This window comes from Callorhinchus milii, unplaced genomic scaffold (assembly GCF_018977255.1).
Source record: "Callorhinchus milii isolate IMCB2004 unplaced genomic scaffold, IMCB_Cmil_1.0 Scaffold5, whole genome shotgun sequence".
Taxonomy (NCBI): Eukaryota; Metazoa; Chordata; class Chondrichthyes; order Chimaeriformes; family Callorhinchidae; genus Callorhinchus; species Callorhinchus milii.
This window is the reverse complement of record NW_024704746.1, coordinates 35,534,484-35,559,231: the sequence shown is the minus strand read 5'-3', so window position 1 is coordinate 35,559,231 and position 24,748 is coordinate 35,534,484. Positions and strand designations below refer to the sequence as shown.

The window sequence follows — 24,748 nt, the reverse complement described above, 5'->3', positions numbered from 1 at the left end:
GAATGATCATAAGATTGGTTCGGATGAAGAAGGCTCTTTGGACAATTTGATCTCATTCTTCCAGAATACCTACCCTAGTGTCATCGCATTTGCAAGATCAAACTATTTTTTAAATGAATCCAACATCCTGGTCACAACAACCCTCCCTGGCAACCAGTTCCTGTCGTTATTTACCCTTTGGAAAAACAACAATGACTTGCAACTTATGTAGTGCCATCCATGCAGGATAGCCCTTAACAGCGGTGGAGCCTGACTCCAAGCTGGGGTGGGCGGGGTGGGTGGTGGTGGCTGTAAGCACATTCGAAGAGGAAGGTCTTCAGGTGGGACTTGAACTTGAAAAAGGGGAGAGGGGGGGCAAGGCGGAGGGATTGAGGTGTGACGATCTTAATGTTGATCTGTTCGGTGATGGGGAGCCAGTGGAGCCTGGCCAGAACTTGCGAGATGTGGGTACAGAGTTTGGTCCGGGTCAGTATGCAGGTGGTAGAGTTCTGAATGAGTTGGATCTTTTGAATAGTGGAGCTGGGGAGACCGGCGAGGAATTCATTTGAATAATGCAAGCAGGAGGTGACAAACACATGCACAAGGGTTTCCGCTGCATTTGGGGTAAGGTATGGTCGGGGGCGGGCAATGTGGCGGAGGTGAAAGAAGGCAATCCTGGTCATGGACCGGATGTGGGGGAGAAGGACAGCTGGGGATCGAATCGCAAGCCTAGATTGCGCACTGGTTTGGTGAGTCTGAGGAAGAGCCCAGGGAGATTGAGGAGTTTAGATCCGCAGGAGTAAAGATGTTGACGGGAGCCAAGGAGTATGGCTTCCGTCTTGTCCACATTCAGCTGCAGGAAGTCTGCACTCATTCAGCTCCTGATGTCTGCCAGACAAGCTGATAGAACATCGGTAGACCTGAAGTTGGTACTGGAGGAGGCAATGTCGATTTGTGTGTCATCCTCATACAAAAAGAAGAGTGCGCATTCCATTTGAATAAATATCTCTGCAATATCCAGGTATAGGTGGGATGATCTGGGTCAGCCTGTACCTCAAGTTCTGTTCGCCATGATAGAAGGGGTCACCCAAGCCCTAGAGGCAAGGCAGAGAAGGACAACAAGTTTGATTGCAGATGTTAAAAGAATTGAAAATTATTTTTCAATTTTGAAAAGAGATGTCGCAGAGGGGATTCCTGTAGCTGGAGTCCTGTAGCTCAGTGGTTAGAGCAATCGCTTTGCAAGCAAGAGAACGGAGTTCAATTCCAGGCAGAGGGCGAAACCTTGGGCAAGTTTCCTTACTCCACACGCCTAATAATAATCCCTCCAAAACCAAAAAAAAATAATAAATTGGTCATTTTCAATCTACGACTGTTTGTGGGACATTGCTGTGTGCAATTGGCTGCTGCGTTCGCCCACAAATATACAGTCAATTCACTTTACAGTGTGTTCTGTGAAGCACTTTGGGACGTCCTCCTGACGTGAAAAGCGCTATATCAAATGCAAGGATTATTATTATTATTATTTTAGAGAGGTAAATGAGATTTTAAACAGGATTGAGAAAGTAAACCCAGAACAATACTTTCAGATGCACCACTGCAACGGAACAAGAAGTCATAGGTGACAAAGGAAATTTTAGGCCAGCCTCCAGGAAGTATTTTTTTATTCTGAGAAATAATGACTGAAACAGTTTACCAGAAAGGGCAGTTGAGGTCACGGCGTTAATTAATTAAAAAATAGCTTGATGCTGTAATGAGAGGACGGTATGTTCGGAATTCTGGAAGGTTGAGATCAAATGGTCAAAGGGCTTCTTTTAATGTGAACTTCCCTTGTGACTAAACTAAACAACCTCTACATTTAAGAAATCACTGTTTTTGTATGACAGATTTTGAACAGCTTTCATATACGATTAAATCAGTGTAGTTAACCAATATTTTCCTTTATGACAGTTTAAAAAAGACAAGAAAATTATCTTCGCACAAAATATAGTTTCAACTTACCAAACTTGGTTATGATGGTGCCAGTGGATATCAGTCCTGTGAAACTACAAGATCTTGAAATACGCTAAAATTTCTGAAATGTAATTGAAAACGTTTGGTTTCTTTACTCAAATTTTCACCCCTCCTCTCATGAAGGCACTGACTCACACTTCAGAGTTTTTGTGAAAAGTGTATTGTCTGTGTATTTATAAATGAAAGTTAACTGGGGCTGGTCATTGGATGAGGATCTGAATATGCATTTCCTGTTAAGTGCCAATGTTTTTATTCCAGGATCAGTCAACCTTAGACAGGTTGTGCGCAATTATTTAGGATTTAAGTTTAAAAAACAATTTGGAACCTTTTGAAGGTCAAAAATGCAGAGCACCATCCAATTTGTAAAGAGTAGCAGAGAACAAAAAAGGTGATGTTCAGGTTAGGTCTGCTTAATACTAGAAATGGTACTGTTTCAGAGCTTTTAAGCAGGGAGACTTTATTATTAATAATAATGATCATAATAATCCTTACATTTGATACAATGCCTTTCATGGGAGGACATCTCAATCTACTGCACAGGAATTACTGTGTAGTGTAGTAATTCTGCATTTTGAACACAAGTGCAGCTATCAGCAGACAAATAGTTCTACACTACCTGTATTTACATTGGAAGCAAATTCATGATGAAACTATGGTGACTTTGGCTAGTTTTCAATTATTACTCCAATGCAATGCTTGGGGTGCAGGATTGTTAGAGGTACCAGCTTTTGGATAGAACATTAAACCAAGGTCCTATTCAAAAAGAGAAAGGAGTTTCTCCTGGTGTCCTGGCCAAAAACCCTTAAACAAAACTGGCCATTCACTTCATGTCTACTTGTCAGAATTGTAGTGTGGAAATTGGCTGCTGGATTTGCCTACAAAATACAGTCACTACACATTATAGTGTATCCTGTGAAGTGCTTTGAGACATCCAGCTGGCAAGAAAGGTGCTTTATCAAACTGGAAGGGTTATTTATTTATGTAAAACTTAAAAACTAATAGAAACTATCAGAAAGTAAAATAAAAAACTGAAAAACTCAAATCAAAATTTAAATGAAATAAAAGTTAAACTTTAAAAAAAATTAAAGCTTAGCAAAATGAAATCTGTTTTTAAAACTTTAATCACAAAACAAGCGTGAAACGTTAAAAAGAGCGACATCAAAAATGAAGTGACATTTAAATAGCTAAAGAATACAAACGTGTCTTGTATAACTCATTCCTTTTGTTGGTTCCCATGGAGCAAGTAGACAAGAACAACAACAATAATATTAGTAATAATCCTTGCATTTGATGTAGTGCTTCATCACATCATTGAGACATCTCAAAGCGCTTCACAGAATATACTGTAAAATGAATCGACTGTATAAGAACATAAGAAATGCTGGATGAAAAAAGACCAAGTCCATCTAGTTCGCCTTCCTCCTTCCTGGCGGTCGCATGCACATGTGTCCCGAACTACCTATGTACTATATCCCATAATGTTATTTCCTACAAGATCATAAGAAATGCTAGAAATGTATAATTTGTGGGCGAAACGCAGCAGCCGATCGCGCACAGCAGCGTCCCACAAACAGCCGCGATTGAGCGACCAAAATTATTACCAATATTATTGTTTTCTTCAGAACAGTGAAGACAACTGGTCAGACCAAGATAACGGGAGAAGCAGTCAGAGGCCAGAAAGAGAGAGAGAGAGAGAGAGAGAGAGGGGGAGAGGGAGAGAGAGAGAATGAATGCTGTGGGGTGGGAGGGTGGGTGGAGGGATGGAGAAGGCTTTGCAGATCCTCCCCTCAAAACCTGAGCCACTTGTGTGATGGGCAATGCAGAGAGAGCCGCGGTGACTGGAAGAACTGCAACCCCACCGCCCGCAAAGTAGCTCAGTGCTCAGCTCCATCACAGCCCCGTGAGCAGTGGCTGAGACCACGATTGCACCAGAGGTTGTTGTGTGGTGACTCTGGTGCAGATCCCCCATCGGATTGCGCCGCCACCGAAATAAATCGGTGCAGATGCAGACCAGGGAGAGCCCGGGATGAGTGCACAGAGACGAGACAGTTCCCCCCCCCCCCCCAATACAGGACCACAACGTGTGCGCAATTCCTTAAAACCCTCCAGACTTAAGACTAAGCAATAGCTCATCAACGGTATTTTTTTTTTTTTTTTTGACAGGTCACCGTAAAAAAAACCTTCTGCAATTTCAATTTCAATTTCAATTTCAATTTCAAAAGTCAGTGGTTGCAACCAACAGGGGAGCGACATGCAAACACTGCTGTGCTGAACAGAACCTGGCAATGGGTTCTCCCCTCACAACGGTAAACACCACCATCACTGGGGGCTGTTGTTGGGGGTTTTTTTTTGGCTGCACACAGAGGCACTTCGATTAAAATAACAGCAAAAAACGATTCAACTCTGAAAAACACTGCGGGCGTTCAGTGATCTGTTGTTCAGAGTCATTCATCCACTGGGGATGTTTTCAATAGAAAGACACTAAATCGACTCTGACAATATATATATATATATATTTACCATTTCTTTGCTGCACAAAAATATCCAGACTTTCTCTCTCTCTCTCTCTCTCTCATTCACTCATTGCTTATACATTTCCAGCCCTAACAATTCTGCAGCAACATTCAACACGTCCATAACTTAGCATATTCTTATTACGTTAAGAGCCTTATTCAATACGTTAAAGCACACAGCAGGAACGTTATTTAAACAAAAACACACAAACGTATCAGATGCCTAAACATATCACATTCAGCCAGCAATTGAAATCGAAATAATAGAGGATACCATTGAAATGTTACTGATTGTTTTGTTTGTTCAGGAACTGCATTGCTGGAACCCACCTCTTTTATTTGCAACGTGAATCAAGTAACAAAGCAGGAGGAGGAAGAGTGAATTCTAATTTTCAGAGTGAGATCCTCTGCAATATAACAGGGCAGAGGAGACGGTGGAAATTTCCACCATGTGAAAGGAGCCTGCAAATGGCATCGTGTTTCATGAATGGCAAGGCACGCCCTGAAGCCACAAGCCACCAATAACCACAGAGCTCTCCCAAGCCCTGCTGCCCACAAAGAAGCTGGGACAACTCGCTACACTTATTATTATTATTATTATTATTAATAACTATAATTCCTGGCATTTGACGCAGCGGCTCATCACGGCGTTGAGAACGTTCCCAAAGCGCTTCACATAATATATTGTAAAGCGCGATTGACGGTATCTTGTGAGGGAAACGCGGCCGCCGGTTGCGCACAGCGGTGTTCCACAAGCAGTCGTGGTTATTGCCACAGGGAAGAGATCTGCAAGCGATTGACAACCAGGTTCCTGCTTACTACTAGGCAAACAGAGGCGTGTGGAGCAAGGAAACTTGCCTAACGCTTTACCTCACCTGGGAATCAAACCCAGGTTTCTCGCTTGCGAGGCGAGTTCATTAACCACTACAGGGCTCAACCAAACTACAACAGTGACACTTACTAAAGGATTCTTATCCTTGCTGAAATGTTTAGCAAACCAGCTCAGTCCTATTTTATAGAAGAGGAATGCAATTATTGTCTTTATAAGGAATAATAATAAGCATACAGTATTCAGATGCTAGATTGCAAGAAGAAAATGCACTTTCCTTGGCAGTGTTACCAGCAAGTTATTTAACTCAAACCTGATTCCATTCGCTCTGTGGTGGTGCTATTCAGTGTTCCAATGCACTCAAGTGCCCACCAAGAGCACATTTTGGACTGACACAAGTTATTTTATCACTAATTACCTTGAGCATTTCTCAAATTTAAGAATATTTGTAAATGGAAGAAATTTGATGACTAATTTGAACTCTGAATGTTTAGTGATATCTTGTAAATAGGAACACAGGAAGTTTCTTTCTAGATATTTTTGGGTCAGCCAGGTGTCTGACACATGCGAAATACCCTTTACCATGCTTAAGAGTATTCAAACCTAACTGAGAATTCCATGCACCAGGCATATCTGGTTCAGGAACTGGGCTACTGAGACGGCCATAGAAATAAAAAGAGAAGTCGCCGGAACACTCGGTTGTTGTTTGTGTGATGTTGAAGCAACCTTTGACTAACGCTAGCATAAAATATGCCACGTAAGTGTGCTATGAAGGTCATAAACACTAAATATTAATAAGACTAATAATAATTCTCATGAATAACCTCAGAATGTTCAAATAAGAATGTGTGCTTGGGTTTAGCGATGTCCTGCTCTCCGGTACGTAGCTTTGGCATTTGCAAACAAAATGCAGTTACACCACTTTCTGGTGTATCCTGTGAAGTGTTTTGAGACACTTCCAATGACATGATAACATGCTATATTAAATGCAAGGATTACTATATGAATGTGTGAACAAATATGAGAGACCAGGAATACCAACTCCTAAAAATAATTTTCAAAAACAGAATGTAGAGAACTGGATTTTAGAATCTTGCAAATATAGTTATAGCTGTAGAGGAGTAATAAATGGTGCTTTCAAAACATCCAAAAGCTGATTGAGCTAAAGCAGAAATCATTAAAAACATAAATCATTAAAAGCATTATTGCAAAATTGAATAATAAACCATTTCAAGTGATTGCAGAGCACAGCGAACTGTGGGTTGTTTTTGATAACCAAAAATGGATGAGACAAAACAACAATCTCGGCAGATGCAAGCACTTAGCTTGAGATCAGCAGGGTATGTATTGTCTGGGAAGGTGGCAGGTTTCAGTATAAAGGAACTGTGAGTAATCAGCCATGAAGCAGAAAGCATGTATTATACAAGAAAATAGCACCACCACTGTATTTAGCTTTGACAGTACACAGGAAATGTTATCACTACATAGGAACATTGCAGCTAAAATGAACTGATCGGAAGCAGGAAGCTCTGAGGTTGGAGACATGAACAACAATTTACATAACTAACTGTGAGCCCAAGCCGCGGGTGGGAGGTGGTGGGGGGGGAGTGACTGAAAGCACGGTTGAAAAGGAAGGTCTTGCAATAATAATAATAATAATCCTTGCATTTGATATAGCGCTTTTTAACGTCTTCTAGATGTCTCAAGGTGCTTCACAGAATATGCTGTAAAGTGAATTGACTGTATATTTGTGGGCGGAACGCGGCAGCCAATTGTGCACAGCAGTGTCCCAAAACAATCGTGGATTGAAAATGACTAATTTATTATTGTCTTGTTTTTTTGGAGGGATTATTATTAGGTGTCGTGTGGTGTAAGGAAACTTGCCCAAGGTTTTGCCCTGCCTGGAATGCTGGAGTCCTGTAGCTCAGTGGTTAGAGCACTCGCCTTGCAGGCGAGACACCTGGGTTCAATTCCAGACAGGGCAAAACCTTGGGCAAGTTTCCTTACTCCACACGCCTAATAATAATCCCTCCAAAATAAAAAACAATAATAAATTGGTAATTTTCAATCCACGACTGTTTGTGGGACACTGCTGTGCGCAATTGGATATACAGTCAATTCACTTTACAGTCTATTCTGTGAAGCGCTTTGAGACGTCGAGAAGACGTGAAAAGCGCTATATCAAATGCAAGGATTATTATTATCATTATATTGAACCCAGGTGTCTCGCTTGCAAGGCAAGTGCTCTAAACCCTGAACTACAGTTAGACATATTCATAAAAGTCTATATTTATTTTCAATCAAAGATTTTCATTCAGTTTCTCCTGTTTAATTTGGATGAGTTTGTCATTATTTGTAAAAAAAGATGTACAACAAACCATCAACTTCTTTAAAATAACTATTAGCTACTAATGGTAATTTATCAATAATATCTGACTAAACACTCCAGTCGAAACAGCTGTACATATCTCTGTTCACTCTCTTCTTCCATGTTCCCTTATGTCTGATTGATCCCCATTTTCCTACCTGGAAGGTGATATTAAATTGTTGATATAATGCAGTGGTATAAAATCACTGTTTATTTTTACAGTGGGTCCCTTACAGAAGCAAGAAAGAGCAAATGGGTTTGGTGCAATCTTTACTGGACTTATCTGGATTGCTTCTATGGCAGTTTTACCATTTACCAGTCTGACACCTATGATTGTTCAAATCTGTGCAAAGGAGGGTTGAGTTACTCAAATGTAGAAGTGGCACACGTGCACAGGTAGTGGGAATGTGTCTGTGTCAGGTTTTAATTTTTTTTAACAAAGAGGATTTCCTCCTTCAGATCGGACAATCTAATGAAGAAGCTATAATACTGATAAGATGTGGTGAGGGTTCCACAGTGTCAGTTCAGTGAGGCTATGGAGGGTTTGGGAGCAGTCAGTGTCAGGAGATGACACCAACAATTTATGTTTATTTAGTGCTTTTCATTTCTGGAGGGACATCTCGAAGTGCTTCAAGGAGCTATCTGGGTGCCAATGCTGGGATTAGCCAGTGATATGGATGTTCTGGACATTATTTTAGCATGGGAAACTAGAATGACCTTCCAGATCAACAGATCTCTGCCAACATTATGTCCTGTGCGCTGCATATGTGATCTTGAATTTTAAGACAAAACAGTTTTACAGGCTAAGGGTGGGAGTTTGCTGGGGTGGAAGATTGTGCATTTAATTGTTTAACACACAATGAGTGTAAGTCACAAATGTGCAATTCTAAACATACTGAACACAGGGAAAATCAGGTGCACGATCAACAGGGCTGTACCTATCATGGGAATTGAAGGCACCATTGGGGAATTGGGCAGGTTGCGAATACAGTTCCATAGGAGAGACACACACATGAGGAATCATCTCAGTGGGTGGGTGGAAAAGAGAGTAAACGCCATCACAAGGGAGATTTCATACATGGAGCGAGGTGGTCGTGGTGGGGGAAAGGGATACAATAAGCTGCACAAGGAGACAGAGTACTACAAAGAAGTTGTAAAACTTCTATAATGAGTCATCACAGCAACAATTTTAATGACTGTAAAATGATTTTAAAAAACTATGTGTGCCAGAATCTTAGATTCCAAAATTGGAAAAAATGGATCATTCCTCTGTTGACATTTGGAAAATCTATGACAAGCTCTGAGAGATAAAATGAGAAAAAAGGGTTCTTATAGAGACCCCACATTGTGTTGTTACACATTGTAATTCCTGCTGATGGACAGTTATCAAAACTAAATCATGTCATGGATATTTTACTTCATTTTAACTAAACCCATTCTTTGAATGAGATATTAAACCGAGATACACATACACCGTAACTACAATGTACAGTAAAAAAAAAACACTGAATCATTTCAAAAATGTGCTACATTAAATATCAGGTTTAGTATAACAAATACAAGGGGATTTAATCATTTCAGATTTCCAACCAGATACTTATCCAGTTTGAAGGAGTTAAGGGAAATCTGTACCAACTACATATTCTCTAGGGAGGGATGGGGTGGGGGGGGGGATTCTTTTAATCTCCAGCTCTGTTTTGGGCTTTTCAATTTTAAGACAATTGCAAATTACTTTTTCTCATTCCACATCAAATGTAAGAATTCATATTACAGTTAAAAACATATGCCCGTAAAGCTTGCTAGAAAATTGAAGTTATCTTTTGAGTACCATAATGTGAAGTTAAAGGAGCTATACAAATGTAATATTGTTGTTGCTTGTTCCAAGGAACATTTAGTTCCTTGTAGGGATCCCTAACAATATCAGTGTTGATGAACTGGATATCATTCCATTTCTCTACCGTATTATTGGATAGGATTTGATGGGTTATTGCAGACTTTCTGTGTAAATCTACATGGCATCTTTTAGTAGTACTTTGGAACAGGATGTTTCATGGATTGTGAGAAACTAGCCCTGGCTGAAAATATTTTATCAAGGCAACAATGTTCCTTTAAATATGATGTGGTTATTTTGATTACCTGAATAGGTAAGGATGAATTCCTCCAGGGAGAGAGTGCGCATTCCCTTCCAACAATCTATCTCTGGAATTCCTATGTGTAGGTGAGATGCATGGAAATCTCAGCTTGGTTTGGATACCCTTAAGCATGGTGATGGGTTGCCACTGAGTGGTATCAGACACCCGGCTGACCCCCACCACCCCACAAAAAAAGTTAAATGCAAACCGTTACGTTGATATTTTAATAGATATAAAGATGACTTGCAATTTTTCAAATATTCTAATTAAATAATGTAGAGCAAACCAAGTCGAGTTGAATTATGACTGACTTCTTCAATAGGTTTATGATTCTCAGACGCTTTTAACTTAGATCCTTTGAAAACACAAGATTTAAAAAGTCTAGACTCATCTATTATTTGTTTTACCCTTTCTATTCATGAGAACACAAACATGACTACAAGGTACAGAAGTGTTTTTTAAATCAAAGGCTTGGGATAAAACTAATTTTGTAAAAGGTCTTCAACTATCTTTGAAAATTTGTGAGGTTAAGCTGATATATGCTCAACTCTCATATTTGCAAAAATAGCTCCCTATAGTGCTTTACTCATTCCTTCTAACCATTTCACCTGCATTGTCTTACATTCCACCAAACAGCTCTGAATTTCAGGCAAGTGCTAGTTTACAGGCATACTCTGACATAGAGCTTTCACAAGCAAACCAAATTGTTGTTGGGAAGATGGTAGGCTTGATATTCTGGAAGAATGATATCAAGTGGCCAAGAGCCCTTCTTCACCCAAACTTCTGATGGGATCTTTTGTGATCATAGCATTATCCAATGATCCCTGCTGGAAAGTGCAAATTTGTGGGTGAATGTTGGGTGATGAGAGAATTGTGATTGGCTCTTGTGCCCCTCCACCCTACCCCCAGTGAAACAGAATGATGATACTCACTGATCGATTTGAACCCTTCCCTCGAACTAGTGCCCAATTATACAATTTTTGCATATGCTCATTGAGCATTGCACAATATGGTAATTTTTCTTTCAACCTTTCCCTTTCTATGCCAAAATGGTACATTATTCTAGACCACTGAGCAAGAACAAACATGCTTAATATCACAGGCTTTGCAATAATTTCAATCAACTTGAAGGCTAAAAAATAACACTGAGCATTAATCACAGGGAACTTGTTTAAAAAGAAGTTTATGAATAGGGTATAAATTAGAAATATAATGCAAATTTTAAACATGAGAAAGGAGTATGGTGGTGGCAATGCATAAAACTGCCACAGTCACTACACTTCACAGTAAAATCCCGTGATTTAGAGATCTTGACAATGTGATAAAGTGCTATAGCAAAAGCAAGGATTATTTATATTTATTATTACAAGATCCTGGACTAATCTGCATTAACTGTTTGGAGTTTGTGCTGGTACTAACAGTATGCAGCATACTTTAGGACTGTTATTTTTGGAGTTCTCAACCTAAAGGAAATAGGGTAAATTAAACAATGGACACATAAAGGAATGGGGAGTTTCAAGAATTGCAGGAAGGAAGTTAAAAAGAGTTTATAGAAGGAATGAGAGAGGTTAATATCAGTGTAATGGCATTAATGGATGACACTAAGCAAAATCACTGGTAGTTGTGCAGACAGTTGGTCAAAATGGGAGAAGCTATTGAAGTGAATTGACTGACTCTATGCAATGTAAGTATTATTATTAATAATGATATTTGGTATAGCACCTTTCACAATAGGAGGATGTCTCAAAGCACTTCACAGGATTACATTATAAAGTGGATAAATTGTATTTGGTGAGGGAAAGCCACAGTCAATTTGCACGTGATGCAAAATATGAATTTACTGAGACTAATCAAAATACTTTCCACCACCTGTTCCCCAACTGAAATTACCTTAACCGGGGTTGATTAAAGCTAGGAATACTTATGGATTTTCTTTCAACCTACAGATAAAAGCTTGGACCTTCCCATCTGTCAGTATGCCTAAATACCACACCAGGTGGTGCACTTGAGATGTCTTGAAGACGTGGTAAGGCGCTATATCAAATGCAAGGATTATTATTGTTATTTATTGACCACTGGACAGGGATCGACATGGATTTTCTAACCACTTTATTCTCAATAAGCATGTTATTTGATGCAAGATATAGTTATCAGTCGTCCAGTATCTAACACAGGTAGCTACTTTACGTGTTATCACAGATATGTTGAACCAAGTAACCTGTTGCAGGCTAGGTTATAGTTATCAGTCTTCCACTACCTCACAAAAGTAGCTACGTTACATATTATTACAGATACGTTAAGCCATAAACAGAGTAGCTTAGGTAAGAGTCATTTTAGGTTTCAAACAGTAGATGCTGATAAGTACAAGTAAGAATTATTTGCACAGATAGTCACAGAAAGCAATAGGTCTGGCAGATTTTCTGAAGTGGTGACATGTTTCTGTTTTGTAAGACCTATTCTACTGGATAAACAATGAATATATTATACTGCACAAACAATAGTGATAAGGGTGATCAGTATGACGCTGGCACCAGGCATCGTTTACCAAATCAGCAGAAACAGTAACTTTAAAACTCTGTAATTTAAAAGTAATCTAATTTCTTCTATGATCTTCACTTTGTATAATTTGCTGAATCCTCTTCATGTTTATTATATAAAGGGTTCATAACCTTTTGTTCTTAGCAGATTTGTTTAAATAGAAAAGACAGAGGACTAATGATTCTTATTGCATAAAATTTGGAAAACAACAGAAGTATGAAGAGAAAATGGTTGATTATACAACGTTCTGGGTTAGAAGACGATCACAAGACATCCATAAGGCATGATTTAGAGACATCTCTTCGTGAAACTGAAAAGCATTATTTTTTCTAATTATTTTCATAGTTCATCTTTCTAATATTGGATATTAGAAAGATGAACTTTGTTCTGTACAGAGAGTACTCTCCCCTGCTTTGCCACTCGGGCCTTAATGGCGCTCTTAGTTTGCAAGAATGCAGTTCCCCTCAACTGTTTTGTGAGTTTTTAAAGTATGCGTTGTAAATATATCACGCTTCAAGTGTCCAATTTTAAATGAAATCACTTAAGCTTTTCTGTTTGTTCTAACAGGGAACATTAAAGTCATAGCCATACATTGTGTTTTCAGCCATCACTGACCTCTACTCACGGGTCATAGGTTCTGTGATGGGCCAAAAGTAGAAATGAATGAAATGTGGAATCAGAAATTAAGCTTCCCTGTATAAATAATCATGTCTCTAAAGAAGAATTGGTTTTGAGATAGGACAAGAAAGATGTTTTAAACCCATGTTCAGATGTGAACATATTTTTAAAACAGCTAGGAGGCACAGTACCACAATTCTGAGAAGAATAGAATGCAAATGTAATATATTTTAGTTTGTTTTTTCACAACAATCATACACACTTTGCAGATGAATCAAAATGTCTCTAGTGTTTTCTTAAAAAAAGCATGTTATGAATTTGACAAGTTGAATTCTACATTAAGTTTCATTCTAAAAAAAAATCAAAGGCATTTGTGCAGTTTGAAACCAGCAAAAGGAAATTCAGTCTCAAAGAGTTAATCATTCATTGATTTACATGATGGGACAGAAGAGATGGCCAATTCTGAATAAAGCTCAAGGTTAAAATGATAAATGTAATATTGGGCCTGGCATTGATTGCAAAAGAAATTGTTCATCTGAATTCTTGTGCAAGTCAAAGACTTTTTTTAAAAAAGAAACGTTTTGTATTAGTTCATAAGGGGGATAACATTAATGGCATTTCTGGCAGCCTTTCAGTAAAAACTACTCTTAAATAAAAACTGCCCAGAACCACTAACATACAGAGAATGTCAGAGTCTGTTCAGCAATCAGAACTACATCAACTGTGTAAGCCAAAATATTAGTCCTGGCATTCTCTCTAGCTTGTTTTAAAAAAAGGATGGATTGGTCTGTAGCCCTTGATAAATTTGACATGTCAAGTTTATATTGTTTTCCCCTCAGGCTTTTAGAATGGGGTTTTGAGATGCTGAGCAACATGCTCAATCGAAAACTACATTTCAAAAGATGAAACATTTAATGTCCTTTGTTTTTATGGTATTGAAGGTTGTAAGGACAACTATAGAAACAGATGATCCAAAATGATGGAACTTTGTTGTTTCTGACCTGTTTTGGGTCATGGGAATGTTATCCGCAAATCAATTGGTGAAGTCTGGACAATTCTATTGTAAGGTGCATATAAGTTGAAATGCTGGAATTTTTGCTTCCACAAAGGTTATAAACTGTCTGTGGGATGCAAATTGGCTGCCACATTAACTGACAAATATACATTCACTACATTTTACAGTAAAATAAATTAACCCAGAAGAATACCATTTTACCCATCATGTCTATGGTAGTGTTAGCTCCACAACCAGCAACAAAAAAGTTCACTAGTATAGCTCCCTTCAGGTTTATAATACAACATTAACAGGGGACTTGAATTCACATAATCTAAGATGAGTGTAGTGCTGGGTGTGTATTGGATTGTCGTAGATGTCATCCTTCAAATGAGACATTAAACTGAGGTACTATCTACCTTTTCCAGTGGATGCTAAAGATCCCATGACTTATTCGAAAAGAAAAGGGAGTTTCTCCCGGTGTCTTGGCCAACAATCCCCCAAATAAAATTGGTCACTTACTTCGTGGGACATTTATTATGCAATTGGGTACTCGTATTTGCCTACAAATACACAGTCACTTGACTTAATACATCCTCTGAAGTGCTTTTGGATGTCCTCTCATAATGGGATGTGCTATAACAAATCAACGATTACTATTATTATTATCAAGAGTCCAAATTGTTACAATGATCAGACAGACGTTTTGTGGAGCCGATTGTACTAAATTCCAGGGTCAACCTCTTTAAAAATCAATTTGGCCCCAAGGTTGTTTGGGATAATCAATGAGTTTCTAAAGACTGGGCATTCTGACAAGTTTGGCAACTTCTTAAACAAAGTAGAAATGCTGATCTGTAATTGATGACTGAGGTTGTAAATAAAACATTTTTTTTCCTGCTCAGGTGACACAGATTGACTGCTTTTTCAAACCACCGTTACCCAGGTTCAGCCAACACTGATCTGGCACTGAGCACCCTGCATGCACGTCTAGTCACCAAAGCCCATCACGAGGACCTTGATTGCGTAGCCGATGCTGAATCAGCCCAGTATGCGGCATTCGATTTGGACCTCGGGAACATCAAGGAAGCTGGCACGTCACAAGCTACAGTGTAAAGGACCGCTTGTGATGTGCCAGCCGCTATACGAAAGGCAGATGTCCAGTAGGTAGCAGATGAGGAAACTCTGTGGCTTGGGAAGACAACTGTTGGAAAGCATTATTTGGAGTCCGAGTTCACAAATATGTGTTCGTAAAACCAGTTCTTGGAATCACTTTGTTTTTTCAAAGTGAATGTTCAAGCTCCGCAGCCCTGACTGGTGGAACCATCATTCAATGGGAAGGGATGCGTGACGCATGGTGACAATGCTCTCACGGATGTCATGCTGAGCTGTGTTGCCTACCAGGAAGCTCACAGGGAGTTCCTGTTACCTGCCATCCAACTAATGAGAGCTTAAACCCTCACTCGCAGAATGTCAAATAACCAACTAGTGGTTATACTCATTTGGGAAAATAGGTGAGATTATTGATATTTCGGTCAGTGGCCAAGTCCTGTAGCTTAGTGGTTAGAGCACTCACCTCGCAAGTGAAAGGTCCTGGGTTCGATTCCCGAGCAGGGTGAAACGTTCGGCAAGTTTCCTTACTCCATACTCTCCCGTTTACCCAGCAGTAAATAGAAACCCAGTTGTTAGTCAATTGGTGGATTTTCCGGGGGTAATAATCCCTTCAAAAAAAAATTATAATAATTTGGTCACTCAATCCATGACTGTTTGTGGGATACTGCTGTGCGCAATTGGCTGCCGAGTCTCGCCCACAAAATATACAGTCAATTCACTTTCCTGTATATTCTGTGAAACCCTTTGGGACATCTCGAAGACCTGATACGGCACTATATCAAATGCAAGGATTATTATTATTCTCTCCCAAGTATGGGACTGTGAAAAAAAGCCTGATTTGTGGCTGTCCTTTCCAAGCCTGTAAACATACACTGCATGAGCTCAAGAGGAGCGACCTTGGGTGCACTAAGGTCACCTTTACCTGGTTGAACAAGAGCTGACGCACAAAAAGCATTTCTTTCTCCTCAAAAGTGGCTTTGCAGATTATGTAATATGGGCTAACAGCAGACATGTAAACATAGTGCTTTGGAAACTCAACTGGACTCAAGACAACAGGCAGTGATTAATGGCAGTAATGAGGCAATCAGGCTTGGAATTTGGTACACGGCACATTAGCACATAAACTGAATGGTCAACTCTTTACAAATCACAGGGAGGGAAAACAATTGTGGTCACTATGACAGGTAAAGTAACTGATTGGGATAACAAGCTCATTTAATCACAATTGGTTATAATTATGTTGCATTAATATTGCAGAACCACTTTCTGAGACAGCTGGTTCCACATGAAAGCAATTGCAGACATATTTCTGTATTGCATTTCTTTTATACATTGTAAGCATTATGGTTTTGCACATGTGGTTATTGAGATTTAAATTGTGAGATCCGCAAAATAATTTTTTAGTAGTGAATCTTGTACGTACCGGGATATGTCTTTCGGTTTGGACTCCTGGATTATGGCCTCATGAACTGGCTGGTGACAGCTCTGTTTAGACCGCACTGTCACTCAGCAGCCAGAGCTGAATTAAGAACATTTATTCTCTGCTGATTGGTCAGTAACACTACTATTCAAGGTCACTCTAATTAAACTGGATGGAGATGTCTGGCAGGCAGTTCAGTGATGATGGTGCAAAACTTAAGGATGGATGATTATATTTCCAGATCCAATTTCCTTAATCTGGCCCAAAGTGGAAGGCTAAACATTGCTGTATTGTGCTGGACCAATCCAGAATATCTATCTATAGCATTTTGCATGACCAGGTGCATGCCATATTGGCCAAGTTACTTCTCTCATCCATTCACTCACAGTAGTGATTCTCTTCCCTCTCCCTCTGTCAATCCAATTCATTTGCTACACTCAAAAAGGCAAAGCTGGCAATTGGAACAGTTCTAGCTTGTTCTGTATCAGAGAGACATTTTTCAAATCGATGGAGCAATCAACAGCTGCCATGCACATCTCAGACAATATTTGGATTATTTTAATTTCATTAAGTATGCTAAGCATTTCTAACTAATACTTTGTCACACTGATGCAAATGTACACTTCCCCTGAAGTTGCAATTCAGTTTAAGACTTTTCCTACAACATTTTTACTTACATAGGTTACAAGAAAATGTGTAATAAATACTTCACTTTTTATGAGTTCATTTTAGTCTGTGGCACAACTTTTCTTTTCATCTGTGGCAATGGACAGTTTTAAAATGGTTACAGTTATTAACATGACATTTCTCATGAGTGAGTCATAACTAAAGTTATTGATGCTAACGCAAGTCAGTTGTGAGTCAACTGACAAGAATTCAATTTAAACAAAGTTCTAATTGAATAAAGATACACATGAGTCTTGATGGTTCACCAAGTAATAAATCTATCAATTGATGCTGAGCAACAAACCTCAAGACCCCAAAGCTCCTGAAGAGAGATTCGGTTCTCCAGTCATCCAACCCATTTAGTCTTTTATTACATGATAAACTATTGAATGCTAATTATGTATCTTATTTCTAACATTGAAAAGTATATTTGAAAAGTTGTACTTGAAAATAAAAGTATTATATTTTTATCATTGAAAAGTGTAACGCAATAGAGCGACAATGTGAAGTGATAATTATCACCATCACTAGTAAAAAGAATCGCACATCATATTCTGTATTTTTCACCCCATTATTATATTGTCTGTCACCTTAGCTTCTGAGAGGCTGAAGTACATTTCCTTCCTTTCTGTGACCCCGTTTGCTGTACAGTGAAGCAGTCACAGGGCACTTTGTGAATCCAGATTGAGATGGGTTTGGACAACATAGGCAGAAGGTGATAATTCGTCTGAATATAAAGCGTTCTCTGCAGATTGGCATTGTCATGTGAAAATTATAAAGATATCCGCTATCCAGTCAAAAGATATATTGAGCTAACATTTTCCTTTCTCTTACAGTTCTCCTGTTTCAGGTTTCTGCACATTGGTGGGTGTCATACCCCAGATGGCAATTGTGAAACCCGACAATAAGTAACAGCAAATCCTGGAGTTTGCTGAAGATTTAATTGAGCCAGCATTTGACTGCTGGCCTGACAACTGTTTTTGAAATTGTAAATTGCTTGTGTATGGCATTCTACTTATGCAAGCCTATAGGAATGTGACCAGAACACTCCATATTTGTGGTATGGAAAGGTTAACTTGTGATACTTTGTAATGTGGCATTTAACGCTGAATTTTTGCATGAAAGTAGTCATATTTTGAGGAAAGAGGAAGTTTTTTTTGTGTGTTTTATTTAAAGATAAAAGTTACAGGAATAAAACACAATACTGACCTCAGCAAAAGAGAACAGAACTAAATTGTTTCTGCTGTACTGCTATCAACATCCATACAATAGGCACATATTTTAAGCACTTCAGACATTTCCCCCCATAAAAGGCAGGCGTGATTTCAATACAACTTTATATTGTATACAGCAGGAAAATATGAAAAAAAAAATTTTAAAATCATGAGTGACCAATATTGATGCAGTGTAAAAGAGGTTTAAAAAGCGACATAGTAATGTGCAACCTTATCTTTAATGAAGATTGCACTCTGTGTCAGCTGGCATATAAAGATTAATCACTTGAGCTATGTACTGGAGGTCAGTTAGTCCCTGAACCTGTATCACAGTACAAGTTAGCACCTTCAGGAGAGAAGGGGAGAAGACTCCTTCCCTGCAAAACAAAATCATTCTCATTCATAATTGTCTCATCTGCAATGAAATACTTGTCATGTAAAACCCACAATTATAATACTTCTGTAAAATATCTATTTGTTCAAATATGAATAGCAATGAATATTCTAGAAGTGCTATATATTCACATTATAAAATGTTACTTGGTGATATTTAACAGCTTTGTAAATTATATTAAAACAAAACAAGTAATTCAATGTGGGTACATCTCCAAACAGTCTATGCAAATCCCATTGGGGACATCAAAGCACAAAGAGCTGCATAGAGATCAGTTAGATTGCTAAGTAATGCCTTATCATCGCACAGTAGCACCCATTGAGACTGCTTATATAATCTTGTGCTCTTAGTGCAATCAATGTTTGGGAAGTACATTGCTTCTTTGTTCATGTGACATTTCTCCTAACCATCACACAGAGAGATTTGTAAAGAAACCAGTAACAAATATAATTGTAAGAATTTAGAACATTTAGAATACAATACATGGGATGTTGTTAAATTGGAAAACAGTGGGTTGTTAGCATTGTTAATATAGTAAACGATTTGAGGCCAGAGCAAACGTGTCTGTTCGTGTTGCCAATCGATTCAATTTCCCACAAGATTTTCAATTAAGTCACATTCTAAATTTTAGTTGACAGGAATGTTACTTCTTTTTATGAACCCGTAGAAATTTATTTACAGACAGTCTGTTTCACATGTTTCTCACCCTCTTACTAAAGTGTTGTGTAGATATTACTAGATATTAATGGGGTATTTAGCTTTAACGAGTTGTTCTCCTTCCTGAGACTGACAACTATCAACATGAAGGTCAAGCACTCTTTTAATCAGTTCAAGATAAAATCTACTGAAGCTTGGCCAGTGATGGGTTTGAAGCCAGTTTGAGCTTGACATTTGTATTTGTCAACCCAAAGCTCTATCAATTCCTGAACTACACTTTGCAATAATAATTGGTAAGAAGTTGACCCCACAAGGTGTTGTAATGCCTCACCCTCCATTTAATGTGTACAATGTGTCAGGCAGTAATAGATAAAACTAGATAAATGTCCAACATTTAACAACCACAGGAAACACTAATAGAACACTTCAATTTTTATTACTAAAAAATCATTGCCTTTTCTCAGACTATGTGTGTTCTGGGCTCTTAGTTGCTGAATATTATTGGTAGATGTCCTGCAGAGCTTATTTGTTTTGAGTGGACAATTTACAAAGATGCACATCTGGAATCAAGGAACTTGCATTTTTATGGTGCTGTAACTGTGAATTGCCTCACTTTTTTAATGGATAATTATGATTACATCTAGAACATCACAGCTGTTTCACAATAGAAACAGCCATGAGATGAATTGCCATTTCATTTGATATACTTCCTTAAAAGTTCAATGGCATAAGGGAAAATTTTCATTCTACTGACAGGTTCAAAGAACGAAATTGCTTTTTATGTACAGACCCATGTATTCTATAAAGCAGAGATATGATTTTTAGCACAGCAAATTGAGAGATGGCTTGTGATGTCACATGAACCTAGATCTTCTCACTTGCGAGGCGAATGCTCCAACCAATATGCTACAGGACTCCACAAACACGGATATTAAACTGATAAGAACAGATACTACACTTGATCTTAGCCAAGAGGCCAAGAAGTGATACTGTTGGCAGTGGGTTGATCGAGCATGATGTTCCCATTTGTATAATACTGAGGAGAAGCCCAAGAGGAGGTTAGGCTGAGGAGCTGAAAAATCATCGGTGTAGTGCCATAGAACCTGTGGATGTCCTCAGTGGTCAACATCATTCTACCCTTGGCTCTGAAGGAAACACCTTTGCTAAATTTCTTTCTGACAGCCACCTTTCAGTTTCGTTCTAGAGATATAGAGCAACACAGCTGAAGCACTGAACACCATTCGACAGGGAATGGAATCTTTGCCGAGCAGCACCGCCTTTTGCAACATTTGTATTCTATCATAATACAGGTAATGCAATAATCAATTTAATACATTTTACAACTAGTTTATTGTACTTTATTTGTAGTTTATCACATTAACTCAATTTACCAAACTCACTATGATACATGAGGACTCTTGCTATCTGGTTTTACCATAGTGACCTTGGTTAGCTATGTCAATTTTATGACTTGAATGATAATGCCTCCAACTCACAATGAGTAATAGAAAGTGTGAGTGCAGATGAGGATATTCATCTCATTGTGTCTATGGCTCCCCATTTGTACCTATCTGCTGTAAACCTATTATCCTGCTCTTTCCCAGTACTATCATTTCTCCTCATTTATTTATTTTTAAATACTGTTATGGACTCGGCTTCAAAAGTCACTTGTGAGAAGACATTCCACATTATAATACTCATTAAAAAAAACTTTCTTCAGGTGATACTTGTCAATTTGTGCCCTCTTATTGCTGACACATCAATCAACAGAAATAAATTCTAATTACCCAGTAAAAAGTATTTTGAAAACCTACATTAGATTTCCCAACAGAACCGTTCTCTGGTCCAATGAAAATAAGTATTGAGTCATTTCCTCACTCAGGGCAAAGTAGGAGACATTCCAGTCAACCAGAAACTGGCTCTGAAAACACAGGAAGAAACTTTTCATGACCTAGACCTTCCAGAACTGAACAGTGCTGAGAAATGTCGTACACGGCAATAACGATTTGTTAATGATGCAACAATTGGAAGTTAAAAACAATTGTTTAAAATCCAATGGGGAATCATAAGCATCTCAGCAGGAACCTTTTTTCCCTCCAAACAACCAAATCTAGCACAAACAGTGAAATTGACTTCTCTTACTACTAGCAAAACAAATTATTGTAATTTAAAATATGGCATTTTGGATTTCACTGTCATTTCTTGTCGATGTTCCACTTTCTTCCAGCCTTGATATGCAATCTGTGAATCATCTTAAAAAGGACATACATTTAGTTACACCATTGGTGACAGTAAATGTTTCAGGTACAATGATAAATCCAATAATACAAATCACCTGAAAATTTATGTTTTTTGGTATTACCTTTTTCATGTGTGTGACTTTCTCCACCTCAATCATGGAAGAAACAATTCCTCCTACTGGACAGGGGTCTCCTTAAAGACCAACTAGGGTGAACCCTGTCTGCTAATATTACCACCACCAGTGCCCTTCCTCCATTTTTCCCCTTTCAGACTCATTCTTGGGATGGTGTCATGGATTTGCGCCTACTCTTATGCGTATCAACCAAGCTGAGATGCTTATGATTTTTCACAATGTGATTCTCACTGTAGAGTGAGAATTAATAAGTATTGTAGTAGCATCACAAACAAACCCAATACTCTGATGTTCACAATCATTTCTTTTCCAATATTAATCCCTGGAACGCAGGATCATGAATCTCAGCTGATTTTTCTGAACATAAAAGCATGTATGCTATTCGTAGTGCTCATTCACAGCCTTGGCTGAGATCAGCTAACACAGCATAGATCAACTAACAACCTTCCTAAGTTGTAGGGGTTAGGACCTCATCATTATTGCATTTACTTAGAGACATCAGGGAGCTACTTGAACTTTTCTGCTGAGTTTACAGCTGAGAGCAAGGAAAATGCATGATATGAAACTTGTCTCCTGAAACCACCTCCTCCAAGGGTTATCATCAGAACCTAGGGCTCCAGCACAATTCACTCTACCCCTCTTTTAACACCATGCCTGACAGATCAATTGCTATGATAGATCAGCATATGAATACAAACTCCTCCCAACCTGTCACAATTCACTTCAAATAAGAGGCAAGGGAAAATTAACAGTAGAAATGTGAAACCAAAGCTCAAAGTACAAATGCGTCTGTGGTTCAAAACGTTTGCTGGGTCACACACATTATGCTCATTTGATTACACAAGGAAAGGCTATCTAAGAGTAACTTTGAGTTCTGAATGAATGAACTAATGAATTCCCATTTATGCTACTCTGTACTTCAGGTAATATCCATATGGGATTGAGGATTTTTTAATGAATCAGTAATGGTAAACGCTGTGATTCTGGTGAAAGACCCCATGCAGCTACATTCAGTCATTTTAATTCAGCTGATTGATGCGACTCCATTTGCGAAAATAGACTTCAACTTAATTGTTATACGAGTATAATCAACCCAGAATATATGCCTTTAGTATTGAGAATGCATCTACAAGAGCAGAATTCAAGTGGTTAAGACATTTCCTCTGGTGGCCTAATCAACAGCCGTTAGAAGTCAATACTCTGGAAAGAGTGAGCTGTGTCCAAGTTCCGACTCCAGCTTGCACTGCAGAACATGGTGTACAAAATGTCTGGTCTCAGGTATGTAGCAGATTTGCAGTTCGATAGGTGGGTTCAAAGGACCACAACATTATTTACACATTGTAAAATACTTATGATTATCTAATAAGGCTGGTGAGACATTTTCTCATTTAGAATACATGTTATACTGTATTATTCTTATTATTTTTCTGTATTACAATTTGGGATTTTAATTGGGGACCTTAGGTGAAGCATGAGAACTTAATATTTTTAAAATGTGTGGTAAATAAGTTCAGTTACACATCATTAGATAAATAAATTGCATGGATTATTCACAATTAAAGTTGTTATGAGTTTTTTTGAGTTTCAAACAGCTGGTAAAAGTACTGATATAGATCCAGGAAAGCACAATTATTTTCTCCTGTTAGGATGAAAAACAGATGTCTGCTATTTAGCCAGCATTAATAGTATAATAACCACTTTCTCCAATTTACTTTATCTTTATTTCTGTACAACATACTAATAGCACCCAAATTACAGGAAGCTTGTGGTAGAGTCAGGTCTTTTAGTGCAGTATAAAACACTGATAGAAATATTTTAAACATCAGTTCTGCTTTTATTCTCTGCTTACATACATTAGATATCCCAGCTCACTGATCAGATATCTGTCTATTCACTTCTACGTGTAACAGAATATGGCTCATTGCTGACCCCTACTGTAATTCAGATCTTTACAAATGTTGTGCAACAAAAAGTAACATTGCATTTATAGACTGTGAGGTTTCATTCAGGATTTAAAACAATTTAGTAAATGATAATATTTGTTTTGAAGACTGGTTTGTAGTCAGAAAATATTTCTCCACAAATTTACAACCAATTTTAAACTTCAGAATTTTAACATTTGCAGCATAGAAGGATGCCAATCAACAAATTGGGCCTAAGATAACACCCCATTGGAGATAACTACTTAATTCCATTCATTCTGGCATCTTGCTTAAAAAGTCTGTCTCACTTTTCCATGGCTTTGATACAGCTGCTCAATGAAATCTATCAACTAATCGGACATCATTGATGAACACACAGCCATGCTTCAGCTGCATGCTTGATCTCCAAATCATGCTTGATGTTGGCTCACTACTAACTATTGCTTCACAAAGGAAAATATTCGCATGACATGAACCAACTGATCTTTGATGAGTACACACAAACTGAAGGGCTTCTGAGAATTTTAGAGAAAATTAGGCCACTGATGATGATATCAAAATCCATATAAAAAGGTCCAAATTGATGGTGTAGAAGGTTTGCAAATTAAACAGAAAACCGACAAATTGAACAGATTCTAACTTCCAAAAAAGGAAATATTACTCTGGTATGGAGCTATAGATGCAAACTGGACTCAAGAGCAGAACATGTTTTAAAAAATGCAAGGTCAGTGTGGTCAGCTTGGTTCAGTTAGCAGCATTCAAAGCTGGGTCAGAAAATGGTGGGTTCCATTGACTTTGAGTTCAGTTAGTTCATGGCTGCATTGTTGGAACTGCTTTCCTTGGATGATGCCAAAACTAATGTGTTGTCTGCCCTACAGGTGGATGGAAACGTCCCATGACTTGGAAAAAGAGAAGAGTATCTCCAGGTGCCCTGGACAACAAACCTCCAGATAAATTCATGTCATATCTGTTTTCAGGACATTACCGGTGCATTCACCTATGCTTTACCA

General features: G+C 38.4%; 1 long non-coding RNA gene and 1 pseudogene across 1 annotated transcript; both read right to left on the bottom strand.

Annotated features, from left to right (window-relative positions):
• Positions 1-934: 934 nt before the first annotated feature.
• LOC121849184 lies at positions 935-4,920 on the bottom strand. The gene is made up of 3 exons (XR_006085136.1): positions 4,833-4,920; positions 1,978-2,050; positions 935-1,073 (listed from the first exon to the last, which is right to left on the bottom strand). It is a non-coding gene; the product is annotated as an uncharacterized LOC121849184 (long non-coding RNA).
• A 15,409-nt stretch (positions 4,921-20,329) lies between these two features.
• LOC121849240 lies at positions 20,330-20,430 on the bottom strand (annotated as a pseudogene).
• Between the last annotated feature and the right edge of the window lie 4,318 nt (positions 20,431-24,748).